The 15,396-nt window shown below is 35.6% G+C and overlaps 1 protein-coding gene across 1 annotated transcript in view; it reads right to left on the bottom strand.

The window, feature by feature from the left end:
• The window catches only part of KCNQ3 (potassium voltage-gated channel subfamily Q member 3), a 465,976-nt gene that overhangs the window by 205,427 nt on the left and 245,153 nt on the right, over positions 1-15,396 (bottom strand). The window lies entirely within an intron of this gene.

Below are 15,396 nucleotides of genomic sequence, written 5' to 3'. Positions count from 1 at the left end.
TGAATCAAAATAAACAGAGATGTCAGATAATTGCACCTCTGAAGTTGCAGAGATCAGAGATTAGTTATCTTAGATTGTGGCTCTGAGACACCTCTCACAGTCCTGTTGTTGTTGTTGCCAAGGTTTCATTTGGAAATGAGCTTTTTGAGCCATTTTTCAGATCACTCTCCACCTTTTGTCTTCCTCACTCCTCCCACCCATGCAGGCCATATACACTAATCGCCCTGATTTTTCAAGTCCTTCAAGGTTTAGCTTGGTACCATCTCTTCCATGAAGTCTTCCCTGGACTCACTTGATGAAAATGATAGACTTTCTGACTATTTGTAAGGGGAAGAGGGCAATATACTAAACTGCCTCTTTCTTACCTAATTCTAGCCATTGAATATTATTGCCCCAAATGGGTTATGGACTGAGGGGGAAGAGTTTATATCCAGAGACATAGAACAAGACATTCAATTTATTACCGTGGATTCCAATAAAGTTTTACTTAAAAGGTGTCAGATTTCCTTCCTTTCCATTAATTTTTTTCTGATAGAACTTTCAATGGGGATATTTATTTTGTTCTTAATAAAAAGATAAACATTGCTAGTGGAATGTTCTTTTGACAAGAACTACTGGGAAAATTAGAAAGAAGTTTGGAGGAAATTAGGTTTAGATCAATATCTTATACCATATACCACAAAAATTCAAACTATATTTTTGACTCAAACATAAAAGATCATAACAAAAATAAAAACAAATAAAATCACACTATCATGGTGGAGGAAAAAGAATTCCTAGGACAGGATATTATGTACACTGTCAGATTTGGTCACTATATTGAATATTTTTGCTTGTTTTTTCTTTGTCACAAAATAGAGTTTGTTTGGAGGAGGAAAGTGGTGTTGAAATGGTTATAATGGAAAGAAAAATTCAATAATAAACTATTTTAAAACATGACTATACATTGTATCATTTCCAAGGAGGTAGAGTTAAGAGGGCACACATTAAGTTTGTGTCCCAGTTTGGGGAAAAAATCATAGATTTTTTATCTTCTCTCCTCTGTCTCTTTCTGTTTCCATTTCCATAGATATTTGGGAATGGCAGCTCTCTGACAGAAAGATCTCTGTCTCCATCTCTGTTTTATCTCTGACTATCTTTGTCTATCTATGTGTCTTTTTTTCTCTTTATCTCTCTAGGTAATATTGATTGATAATCTATAATCTTCCTATAGGAATAATTGTATGCTTAATTGTTAAGATTTTGTTTTTATATAGAAATTATAATTAATCAATTTGTAAAATTTGAAAAAAAACAACAATGTTCTTAATGGTAAAAAAGAATTGAAAGCAAAGTTCCTGTCCATTGATTGGATAATGGTTAATTAAAAGAAAAAAAAAACCTTATGATATCTTCATGAAATGAAACATTGAGATAACACTTTCCCTGGTTAAGATAACACTTAGCCCAGGTAGGTGATCCAGTGACTGGAGTACTGAGTTATGTAGACCTGAGTTTAAAAATCTAGCTTTAGATACTTATTAGTTGTATGACCCTGGGCAAGTCACTTAATATAATCTCTGTATGTTTCAGTTTTCTCAACTGTAAAATAGAAATCCCAATACTGCCTAATACACAAGTTTATTGTGAGAAATAAATGATAGAATATTTGTAAAAGGTTTATCACAGTGCATAGTACATAGTAGGTACTGAAAAAGTGCTTATTCTCTCCATTCCCTCCCATATGCTCACCAGTTCAACTTATGTTAAGTCTTTCAGTCTGTTACTAAACTAAGCATTCCTCTCTACGTGTGTTCTGATAATATCTCTCTCTAGAGCATAACTAGAGAGTTACTTTTTTTTTTAATTTCAAGTTTGCTAGTGTGCTAAGATCAAGGCTAAAGTATCCCAAGAATCCTTATATCCCAATAAATTTAGAGATGCCGAAGAATCAGCATCTGGTAGAAGTCATGGAGTTCCCCAATGCTTTCCCAGTCTTGTTTTTAGCTCACAACAAACTTACTTGAGATAAGTAGTACAGGTATTATTCTCTTCATTTTCTAAGCAAGTAAATTCTAAAAGCAAGATCAGTTACCCACATTCAGACCACTAAATACCAAACAGGTCAGGTACTCTCCAAAAGCACTAATCAAATAGAACTTCATATCTTTCAAAGAATCACAAATAATTTTGGACAGCCTTATATCCAAGTCAACAGAAAGAATTAGAAAGAGGGATGTCAACACTTTCTCAAAATTTAAAATGGGAATTCAGCAAAGCAAATGGAGATGGGGAGAAGGATGGGGAAACTGGGAGGACAGATTTTGAGAGTCTTTTTGCTAAATCTAAAAATTACTAACCTTCTACATGTCAGAAAAAATATTTTTGTCAACACATGTGAGAACACCCTGCCAAGAAAAATCCCAAATGAGCAGATGGACAAGTTCACAGGCACATAGAAGTTAGAGATGGAAAAGTCCCTGACTGACAGTCTTGGAAGTCTAGGTCTCTGCAATATTTTTCCTAGAGGTTGATTCAGGCTGGTTAAAATCCTCCTCTCCTATTTCACAAGGCCATTGGGAGCATCAAATGAAATAAAGAATGTATTATTCTTTGTAAACACAAGTCTTGGTGTTCTTCAATATTTCAAGGATTTCATGATTCTATTCATGTAAGTATTCCATTTACCAGTTAGAAAATTGAACCTCTCTATATACTTCGGAGAGGTTTTCATGAAGGAGCAGAACCAGGAAAACATTAATACACAGAGACTGATATACTGTAGTACAATCGAATATAATGGACTTCTCCATTAGTGGCAATGCAATGACCCTGAGCAACTCAGATTTACGAGAAAGAACACTATCCACATTCAGAAGAAACACTGTGGGAGTAGAAACACAGAAGAAAAACAACTGCTTGATCATATGAGTTGATGGGAATATGATTGGGGATGTAGATTCTAAATGATCATCCTAGTGCAAATGTCAACAATATGGAAATAGGTTTTGATCAAGGTCACATGTAAAACCCAGTGGAATTGCATGTCAGCCATGGGAGAGGGTAAGGGGAGGTTTAGGGAAAGAACATGATTTTTGTAACCATGGAAAAAAAATTAGTCTAAATTGACTAATTAAATAAAATAAAAAAAAAAAGGTTTTCATGAACTACAGTGAAATACATACACACATATGTATATATTATACATATACAGACACATGTATCCTTATGTTGACCACCTTCAGGAATGATAAATTGCTCTATTGTGAATTATTGCATTGAGCTTGTTATTCCAGCAATATGGTAGATTCTCAGTGTGGAAATTTCCTCCACCAATTCAGATTGGCAACTCATCTGTAACTTATCTGTATCTTCTAGAGTTGTCTAGGGTGTGGAGAAATTTAATGAATTCCCAATGCTTACACAGTCTGGATATATCAGAAGCAGAATTTTAATTTAATTCTTACTGACTCAAAGGCTTATGTATTTGTTATTACCTTTAAGGTCTGGACCAAAATATTATTAGGAAAAAATGGAGATGGAAAGCATGATAGTAATTTGTGATTTCTAAATAGTAAAAGAAAAAGTAGAGGAATTTTATTGGAAAACTTCTCCATGGAGGATCTTGGGACACACATAATAAAAAATAAAATAGAACAAATGTGAAAAAATGCTTATTTTTAAAATAACAATTTTAAACATAATTTAACATTATTTTAGACATAAAATGAAATGTGACATGAAGGTTTTAAACCAGAATTATTGGAAAATGGATTCACAAGGATAAAATCATGTGCAAAGGGTCAAGGGATAATTGAGAATTTATTCTCTATATGACCATAAATAAATAATTTAATTTCTTTTAATAACAGTCCCAATATTTTTTGTAAAATGGGGAGAAAAATAACTGCACTACAAACCTAACACAGAACTGTTGTGGAGGAACCACTTTGTAAACCTTAAGTCCTACAGAAATGGGATTTATCTAGTTCTTCTCATCTCAGGGTTCAGATTAAAGCAGACCCAAGAAAAGCTGCTGGACTATTGTCAAAGTAGATAAAATAAGATTTTGGGTAAGTAAACAAAAGTATTGAGATTTGAATGCCTCTCTTATTGCCTCATGAAATGCATGTCTAGGGCTACACTAGTATCAGGCGGGATGACACAGGCTTCTATTTCTCCTGCTGGGTTTCTATATAATGAAATAATTTTATTTCAAAGAGTTTGGAGATAATTAGTATTTGGTATAGCCATATCTATTAAAACATTCTAAATTTTTGTGGATCAATATTATGTCTCGATAATTGCAGGAGTTTTTTCTTCTATGATTATGTTCTAGCTCAAATTCAATTTATTTGTTGAACATTCATAGTTGTTTTTGAATAATGACTGTATGTGTAGAATGGGAATTTGTCATCTGTAAGTTAATGAAGGATAGTGTGCTTTTTCATGTCTAATTCTGGCCACCCAACTCAGTTTTTCTAGGTATTCAGTTAGGTATTAAATTTTTGCAACCTGCAGTGATATGCTGCATGGTCTCCATTATTATTTCTATCATCAGCACCATTATTAAGGTTAAATCTCTTTATAGCCTGGTCCTCCTTTTCTAGTATTTTTATACTATACTCCCCTTCATGTACTGTATTGTCCTGTCACAGTGGACTACATGCTGTTCCTCATGTATGAAGCTCCATCTTTCATCTTCATGCTCTTAAATTATTTTTTAAATAAAAACTCTTACCTTCTATTATAGAATGATACAAGGTATTGGTTCCAACCCAGAAGAGCAGTAAGGGATAGGCAATTGGGGTTATGTCCAGAATCACACAGCTCAGAAGTCTCTGAGATTAGATTTGAACTTAGCATTTTCCGTCTCCAAGGTTAGTGCCCTATACACTGAGTCACCTAGCTGCCCCCATCTCTGTCTTTGTACTGGAAAATCTCATGCCTAGAATGTCTGTCTTTAAGTCTGAGGCCTGACTTCCCTGGATTCCTCTAGGATTCTGCTTAAATTGTACCTTCTACCAGAGGGCTTTCCTGGACTCTGCTACTGCTGATGCCTTCCATCTGAGATTTCCTCCAGATTATACTGTATTTATATATCTGTATATATATCTGTATATATATATATATATATATATATATATATATATATATATATAGTTCTTTGCATATAATCCTACTTTAGAATGTGAATTCCTTGAGGACTAGGGATTATGCTATTCCTTTTTTTGTATCCCCCCTCCCCAATTAGTTCTGAGCTTCACTTATAGTATTCACTTAAAAACTGCTTGTTGATCGGTTGATTCTTCTTATCCTTTGTTACAGAGAGAGTCCCTCATTCACACCACACTTTATCATAGGATTCTGGAAGGTAAAGCCTTAATACAACTGGTACATTAGTAAATTTGCACTTCTTAGTCCTCTACTTGGGAAAGGTAGGTGGGACAGTAGTTAGAGTCCTGGTTAGAAAACAGGAAGATTCATTTTCATGAGTACAAATCTAGCCTTTGACATCTACTAGCTGTATAACCCTGAGTAAAGCACTTAATACTGTTTGCCTCAGTTCCTCATCTGTAAAATGAGCTGGGGAAGGAAATGCCAGTGTCTTTGACAAGAAAACTCAAAAAATGGGGCCATGAAGAGAGACAGGAATAAAAAGACTAAACAAACAACATTCCTCTAATCCTAGTGATTTAAAATTGTTTCCTTTAAAAGTGGAAGTTGCTTCTCCTGATACATCCCCCTATATTCTTATCTTCATCTAGCTTAATCCTATCCTTCCCCATTTGCTTTCCTTTCCTGCCCTCTCTTTCTATTGTGCTCTCTTCATTCTCTCCCTCTTTTTCTCCCTCTCTTCCTCCAGTTCCTTCTCTTTCTGTGTCTCTCTGAAGAGAAAACCAAGAATATTCCATCAACCAATCATTTAACAATGTCTAGAAATCAGTTTTTTTCTCAACAAAAGCATCTCTCATTGAAATTATTAGTAACACACCAACAAACTAATTTACTGATAAATAAAAAAGGCCTTTTCTCATTCCTAATCCTCCTTGAAATCTCTCTAACTTTCAAGTATTATGAAATATGCCCTCCTTATGGACAGTCTCTTCTGGCTTCCATGACACAAATCTTTCCTTGTTTTCTGTTTGTTTTGTTTTATATTCCCCCCTCCATGTTTATTTGCTTTCTCATTTTTGATAGACCATGATCCATTTGCTTCACCTTTGACATGAGTACCTACCCCTGAGGCTTCATCCTTGGTTCTCTTTTCTTTATACATAGTGTTTCTTGGAGGCTGTATCCTCAATTTCTGTGGTTCAATATCTATCTGCAGATGATTATCAAATCCTTATTTTCAAAATAATCTTTCTCCTGATAGCTCCTCCTGAAATAAGATTCTCAAATGCAACATATCTCAGAAAGAGCTCATTAAATTTCCTGATAAACCTCCTTTAAACTTCCCAATTTTTGTTGAAGGTACATCAGCATCAAACAAGACATTCAAGTTTGTAATTTTAGGCCAGTCTTTGATTTTACCTCTTCCTTAACTCCCACATGTAATCCCTGGCCATCTTGTCTCTTCTTTGTCCATAGTATCTACCACATTCATCCTCTTTCCTCTTTTTTCACAGCTATCACGCTGATTCAGAGATCTTCATGACTTTCTTAGATTAGTACATTAGCCTCCAAATTTCTCCCTGCTTATAGTCTTTCTGTCACAAATATTCCACATAGATATCACAAAAGTCTTCTTAAGGTATAGGTCTAACCATGACCCTCTCTTTTCAAAATAGCTCAGTAACCCCCCATTTCCATAACCTACAACTGTCTTGACCTAATATTTGAGGTACTCTACAATATATCCTTGGGAATCCAGGTGGCATAGTAGAAAGTCCTAGACCTGGAGCCAGGAGATTCATCCTCCTTCCTGAGTTCAAATTTGACTTTGGACAATTACTAGCTGGATAATTCATTTGACTCTGTTTGCCTCCTTTCCTTGCCTGTGAAATGAGTTGGAGAAGGAAATGGCAAACACTCTAATATCTGTGCTAAGAAACCCAAGAAGGGTCACAAAGAGTTGGACACAACTGAAAACAACTGAACAACAACAACAAAAATCTGGTTATTGGTTCCTTTAATACTATTCTTTTCAGGAGCTCTGTGTTCTAGTTAAATTAGCTCATTATTCTTTGTCAAGATTTGACCCATAAATTGTCACCTATGTGTATTTGCCCAAGTCATACCCCTTTCCAGGAATGTACTCTCTCTTCAGTCAGCACCTCAGCAAACGTATCTTTGTTCAAGGCTCAGCTCAGGTGCCCCTTGTTATGTGGACTCTTCATCACTCACCCCACTCAGACTCAGACTATGATCCATAAGGGCAAGGACTATGTCTCTGAAATCTTTGTATTATATAAAATACTTACCAGACAGCTTTGCAGAGAATAGATAATAAATACTTGTTGGGTTGGATTGATTGATGAACTAATGGTGATGTGTCAATGGCTAATCATGACATATACAACAATATACATCAAATGGGGGGGATTTTCAGTTGCTCATGCCCGTCAGAAGATATCTGGGAACCCAGAGGCTTTTCTCCTTTCATCAAACTAGATCCTACAAACAAATGCCTTTTCCATTTACATAAACTAGGAGACTGAAGTCTAAATGGAAAGTACACTGGTTTTAGGATGAGAAGACTGAAGTTCAAATTCTGGGTTCAGTCTAGCCAAAATACCGTAGAAAAGACATTTCTCTTCTCTGAGAGTTAGTTCTCTCATCTTTAAAATGGAGTTAATAATCCTTGTATTGGGCTATTACAGGGAACAAATCATGTAATATATGTAAAGTGCTTCAATGACTACTTTTCCAACAACTGATTATGGTCATGTGTGAGATTTTTTATAGTGGAACTAAATAGATCCACTTGACTGTCAGGCCTAAAGAGCCTAGTAATGACTTAATAACCCTTACCCAGAAATACATAATGTAGCATAAACTATTTGCCAAATATTGCTTAAAAATAAAATGAGGATGGTTGGGTTCTAGTCTTTTCTCTGAAATGAGCTTAGAATCACGGAATCTCTGGGTTGGAAGGAACTCAGCAATCCATGATTCTCATCTGTTCAAAGGAGGACTTCCTTCCACAACATTCTCCAAAAAACAGTCATTCAATCTAACTGGGTTCAGTTCAACAAACATGTACAGATTTTACTTGAAGACTTCTCTTGCTAGAGACCCCATTTCATTCCAGCATGGCTCATTCCACCTTTGGCTAACTCGATACGTCAGGAAGTTTCTCTCTGTCTCTTCCTCTCTCTTGTTTCATCTCATTGGTAAAGTCACTCCCAGTTCCACATAGACTCCATGTGTGCTCTACATCTGTCTCTTTGGGATTTATATTCATTGATTCTAGTTATTTTTCCTAGAGTCAAGAGGAACAATTCTAATTTAGGTTCCACATGATAAAGTCCTTTAAATCCTTGAAGAAAATTATAATATAGCCTCTAAATCTTCCCTAGAGTCATCGGCACGAGTTCACATCTGCTCTTAGATATTTTCTATACTTACATGATCCTGGACAAGTTGCTTAACCCTGCATGCTTCAGTTTCTAATCTGTATAATGTGCTGGAGATGGAAATGGCAAGCCAAGCCAGTATCTTTGTCAAGAAAACCTCTTCCTCCTGTCAACTTCCTAAGTGCTTAAACTGTAGCTCTCTTATAAAGCCACCATAGTTATTTGTTTATAAAACTTCCACCTTGCTCTTGGCCAAAGGTATAAAACCTCTGAAACAAGTTCATTTTTCTAGTGTTATTTTTTTTCACCAGAAGCCTGGAACAAGGCCTTTGTGACATTTCTGGAGCATTCTTAAAAACATGCCACCTGTTCTCTGGCCATCATCCTCTTCCTCTTCATCTGCTTCTTACTAGAACCTTGGACTCTGTCCTAGGAAGCACCCTGTGTTCTGCTAAATGAGCTTTTACTTTATCTTGTTGAGAATCTGAACCCTAGGACACTTCCTGACCAGTCATGTGTGACCATCTCTGCTTTCTAGTTGCCTTTTTTATACTCTTCCACCATTAGAATATAAGTTCTTCAAGATCTTGATTTTTAATCATATTTGCATCTCTGGTACTCAGCATAGTGCATGGCATAGAATAAATGTGTAATAAAAGCTTTATCATTCTTTCATTTATTCAGTGTCTCAGAGTATGTGTTTAAACATGCTTGCTAAATTGAATGCTTAAATAGTCTGGGTGTTTATGGCTAGTCTCATTATTACCTTTAATGTCAGCCAAAAAAGGACACACTCTTCCTCTGCTCTGCTTCTCCCCACAGTGTGCAGATGACCACTCTGGTCCAATTTCCCATCTGTTATTCTCAGAGAGAGGACAGATTAAAGGAAATTTCTGCTCTTGGTTTGATCTATTGGTATCAGACATTCACAGTTTTTGGAGGTTTGGTTTGTTTGCCTGTTTCATTCCCTAAATAATAGGTCCTGCCCCACTGTTACCTCTCTTGCCTCCCTGCTGTCATCTATCCCTAGCTCAGAGTGTGTCTTGGGGCTTGTCAATCCCTTGCCAATATTTCTTGGCCTTTGTCTCTCTTGTTTAGCAGCCTGTCAGTACATAGATTCCTCATTTATATCCTTTGCCTCTCTTCCTTGACTATTTGATGCTAAGAACACAGCTGCCAAGGAAGATTCCAAAATAGAATTGTTCTGTGACCCCCTTCCTACTTAAGAGCTTGCCCTCTCAAGGGATGAGTCTACTTGTTCTATCTTCACAGCCTGGTGACCCAGGGTGGAGTTCAGAGCACTGTTGGAAGCTTTACACAGGGGACAGAGGGAGGAGGAAGGGTGTCAGAAAAGAGTAGAAAGGAGGGGAAGGAGTCAGAGAGAAAGATCATGAAAGACACTAGGCAGAGCAGCAATAAGAAAAACAACACAAAGAAATGAAGAGGAATAAAAGGTAGAAAGTAACTGTTATCAACTGATTCTTCTCTTTTTTTTTTTCATTGCATTTCTGGAAAGGACAGAAGAGAAGAGGGACAGCTTTAAAGGATCATAGGATTTATAGCTAAGCCAAAAGGAATTGTAAAGTTCAGCTGTCATAGGATCCTAGATTTAGAACTGAAATAAGGAGCCATGATATCTTGGAAGACCTATGATGACACATTTCACACATCTTGGAGGAAGGGTGATGGGTTAAATGTTCAGAATAGGATGTTTTCAGATAAAGGTAATAGGCTGAATTGTTTTGTTTCATTATATTTGTTACAAGAGAGGGACTCTATTGGGGGGTGAGTAGTTAGTAGCAATAATGATGTAAAAGAAGAAGCAAAGAGGGAAAAAAGAATTTCAATGAAATGTAAAAAAAGAAACTGAAAAGAGAAAGGATTTCAGGATGGAAAGGGGTATAGACAAATAAGGAAATTTTGTTATCACTCTGTCAAAGTTAAAATAAACTTTAAAAAAGCTATATATAACAAATGTTCACAATTTCATATCCAGTCTTTTTCTCTATTCTTTTTGTATTTAAATCTTTATATTTGTTGATTCTTAAGTTCATTTCTATTTAGGCACATATATCCATGCATGTGTAAAATATATACATACATATGTATATATAAACATCACTAGGTTCAGGGTCAGAGGAATTGGGTTAGAATTCTTTCTCTGCCACTTATTCCATTTCTGATGTTGGGCAAGTAACAGCATCTCTGAACCTGTGTCTTTATTTTTAAAATAAAGCAATTGGCACTTTATCTCATGATTATTCAAAGATCTCAAAATTAAGACCTATAGTAATATTCCATCATAATCATATGCCACAATTTATCTAGCCATTCCCCAAATGATATATATCTCCTTAATTTCCAGAACTCATTACCTCCTGAAATCACCAACCCCACTGTTATTAAGTTCTCACCATTAGGAAATTCTTTCTTAGAAATGTCAATTATTTATTTTATATGATAACAAAATCTGCCTCCCTACCATTATTCCACCTACTAGTCTTCTGTCCTTTGGAGAAACACAAAATAAGCCTAATCTCATATCAATGTGCCAGTCTTTCAAATATTTAAAGAAAAGTTTCATGTGACCTCTAAGTATTTTTTAAACCCTTACCTTCCATCTTGGAATCAATACTCTGTATTGGTTCTAAGGCAGAAGAGTAGTAAGGGCTAGACTATTTATTTTAAATGATTTGCCCAGGCTCACATAGCTAGAAGTGATTGAGGACAAACTTGAACACAGAACCTCTGATCTCTAGGACTGGCTCTCGATCAACTGAATCATCCAGTTGCCCTGTGACCCTTAAGTATTTTTTTTAAAAAAAGAAATCACATATATCTGAACAGTGGTACATATTTGGATATGTGTATAATGTTAAGTGTAAGGGGACATTGACTGTGATCTCAGACCTTAAGAATTTACAACTAAGAATAATCTACCTAGCAAAGCTAAGTATTATTGTACAAGAAAAGAAAAAGATACCACCATTGAGTTTATTTCCTAAACTGATCAAAGAAAAAAGGAAAAGAAACTTTGTCATCTAAAATATTTAAAGCAGCTCTTCTGGTGATGGCAAAGAAGTAGAAACTGAAGGGATAGCCATCACTTAGGGCATGGTTGAACAAGCTATGGTATATGATTGTAATAGAATACTAATTTGTCATAAGAAATGATGAACAAGATAATCACAAAAAAACCTTGAAAGACTCCTATGAAGTGATGCAAAGTGCAGTGAGAAGTACCAGGAGAATGCTATTCAAAGTAACAACAATAGCATGTGGCCATCAACTGTGAATGACTTAACTATTATCAGCAAGGCAAAGATCCAGGACAAGTTCAAAGGGCTCATGAAGAAAAAGGGTATTCACTGCCATAGAACAAACTGACAGAATCCAAATGTAGAGCAAAATTTACCATTCTTCATTTTATTTCTTCCATTAATTTTTCCCTAGTGTAAGTAATATGTCTTATTCCACAACATGATGAACAAAAATATGTATTATATGATAAAATATGTATAAACTATATCATATTGAGGAGGAAGGAGTGGGAGAGAAGGGGGAGGAAAGAAGGAGGCAGACTTTTGGCAGAGCTAAGGTGAGAATTTGTTTCTCCTGGATAGGCCTATTGATTATAATTTGTTATATACTTGTGCCAAATCAAATATATTATTATGTTATATGCTATATTGTATTATATGTATAAAATAAAAATAAATGATAATTAAAAAAACTGAAGAGTGAGTATGCACAAAGTATTTGGCAGATGAGATCTGAACATGAACAGCTATTCTGTCAATAATTCTGTTCCTGTAATCATATAGTGGGGGGCACTCTTTGATAACCTATGGAATCAGAATTTGGGGAACACCGAATGGGCCCCAGTAAGTTAAGACAGGTTTGCTTTTGGTCCAGCTTTTTTCCCATCGGGCTACATTCAAGCAAAAGAAGAACGATATTACTCTAAGGAAACAGACCTGGATTGCCTATTTCTATTGAATTTCTATTCTATTGAAAGCAGTCAAAGTCAGGGTTCCATGGCCAATAAATGAAGAACCTCTTCACCACTGCAACAAGATAAACTTGGTTATGCTCCAGAATCCATCTGGTTATTTCATTAGTTAACAGGCTGTGTATGCTCGTAAATAAATGCTGAGACTATCGGATGATCTTCATTATGTAATTATACATATATAGGCACACACACAGTGGCATTCAATCCTTCAAATGGTCTTTTCAAGTTTTAAAAAATTAGCCTGCTCATCCATTCTCATGACACAATAATATTCCATCTGAATCATATACCACAATTTGTCCAAACATTACCCAACTGATGGACATCCCCTCAGTTTCCAGAATATCTTAACTCTTGAGGCTACATTTATGTATATCCATATAATCTCTCTCTCTCTCTCTCTCTCTCTCTTTCTCTCTCTCTCTCTCTCTCTCTCTCTCTCTATATATATATATATATATATACATATATACAGAAGTACATACATATGTACATATGTACATTTATGTTTGTGGCACATTTGTATTTATATTATTTACACATGGTTACAAGGATGATTTACATTCCATAAGTTATAAAAAAATTAAGTTCATGAGTTATTGTTCGATTCTTACAGTGGCATCAAAAAATAGAGAAATTATTGTTCATTTTTTACAATTAACTGACCATAACTGCTCTTAGTTGGTTTGTACAAGAAAAATAAAAAAGTTCATTTGTACAAATAAATGTCAGAGTGGGAGCTTAAACTCAACTCTTTTGGCTCCAAGTCTAGTGATGCTTCTTCCATACTTAGATGGCTGTACGTGCATATATATGTGTGTGTGTGTGTGTGTGTGTGTGTGTGTGTGTGTGTGTATTATTCCATTTTTAATTCATGTCTTCATTGTCTATGCATCTCATTTTCCAGTAACTTTTTAAAATCCACTTAGGGTACCTGAATGTCAGATATAGTTCTGAATTCTGCCATTTTGAATTCCTCTATTCATGGATATGAGAATAGATGTGATCCATATAACATCACTGACATGATGCCATTGTTGCTTCCTACACCAGAATAGTATACAAACTTATACACACACACAGAGTGTTTTCTGCCTAACTTTGATTAAATTTCTCCAGCTGAAAAGCCCTCACCAGAGAGATTTGGAATCTTGACAAAGAAATTGTATACAGCTATTGATCAGATAGGTTGTTTTGGAAGCTCTGACAATCTCCCAGACAAATCTCTTCCTCATTCACTGCTTTAAGAGAGCTTAATACAATATGTCCTCAGCCCAGCTGCCTCTGGATCACTTTTTAGACAATGGGACCCAGGTGGTTTCACAAAGGGCTAGGGCTAATCTACAGGGATGAGCCTTTGGTCCAGTCATCTCGATAGCTGGGGAAGTCATTATTAACTACACATTCAGTGGAAATCTACTGTAGATACAGAGAAAGCCAAGAATCTTAGGTCAGACTGGGGCTCTAAGGAAAAAATAAATAAAGCACTATATCAGCCTGTGTTGAAAGGTAAAATTAAAAAGATAGCTTCAGATGTCAATTTTGTAGAAAATTAAAGAAAGATAAGGAAGTCAATATCCAGTGATGTAGATATTCAATAGAGGACTAGCCTGGTCCATAGACAGAATTGGTGATTACTGATATAGTGTGTATTGTGGAGTACACTGAAAAGAACGCTATTTAGAATTAGAGGCTCTGAGTTCAAATCCTTGCTTTGGCACTCCTGTATTACCTATGGCAAGTCATTAAATATCGCTTTTTCTCCATTTATTCATCTGTAAGATCTAGGGGGTGGAATTGAGCCATTTTAATAAATATTTTTCAATATAATAATCACAATCATATGATAGTCATATAATAAATATATTTTATTAGATGTAATAATAATAATAAAAATATTCAATACTAAGTATTGATTCCAAGCAGTAAGGGCTAGGCAAATGGGATTAAGTGATTGACCAGGTTTACACAGCTGGGAAGTGTCTGAGTCCCCATTTGAACCCAGGACCTCCCATCTTCATGTTTGTATCTCTATCCACTAAGCCACCATTGAACAAATACTTATTAAGCACTTAAATGTGTGTCATTCACTGTGCCAAAAGCTGCATAGACTAGAAAAATCTCCAAGGATCCTTTCTATTTGGTATATGAACCTATGAATCAAGGTATTATCCTTGACCCTACCAGCCCTGCTTTAGTGGTGAAATTTTCATCTCAGCTTTTTCTTTGGGAAAAATAGATTGTATTAAATGGAGACTTGGGGTGTTTTAGGTAGAGGTTGGATCACCATTTAGATACAAAATGGGTTCTGTAAAAATAGACTCAAACTCTGGACTTCAATCCCCACAAGCCCTTGCTCCACTTGCCAAAATGCTTTGTAATCTCAATGAATTCTCATGTGGGCCGAGATCGAGAAGGGATTTAACCTGATTGCAAAGGCTTTTGTGGGCTCTTTTGGACTTCTATTATGGAGCAGATGCGGTTCTTCCATGATGTGAGATTATCTTGTCTAGGCCTCTCTGGCCTAGGCACATGATTTTTTATCCTGTATTTTCTTTAATCCTTAATCTTTAATAAACCTCATAAAAATATAATACTCCTTGCAGAGAGAAACTAATTTCTACCTGCCTCAGTTGCCTCAGTTTCCCTAAATTTTAATCTTTACAGTTCGAGGATGCTTGGAATTCCTTTGGACCCTGAAATTCTATGATGTGTCTGGAAGTCAGTGCATTCAAGAGATACAAATGAAATATTATGATTGTTCCAAGGTACAAGTCCTCTTACCTTCAGGGAGGTCTCACAAAGGAGTTGACATTTTAACTAGGTTTTTCATCCCCTCCAGAATCAAATATAAAATCCTGTTTGTCTTTTAAAGTCTAT

The sequence above is a fragment of the Monodelphis domestica genome, chromosome 3 (genome assembly GCF_027887165.1).
Source record: "Monodelphis domestica isolate mMonDom1 chromosome 3, mMonDom1.pri, whole genome shotgun sequence".
Taxonomy (NCBI): domain Eukaryota; kingdom Metazoa; phylum Chordata; class Mammalia; order Didelphimorphia; family Didelphidae; genus Monodelphis; species Monodelphis domestica.
This window is presented reverse-complemented; position numbering and strand designations above follow the sequence as displayed.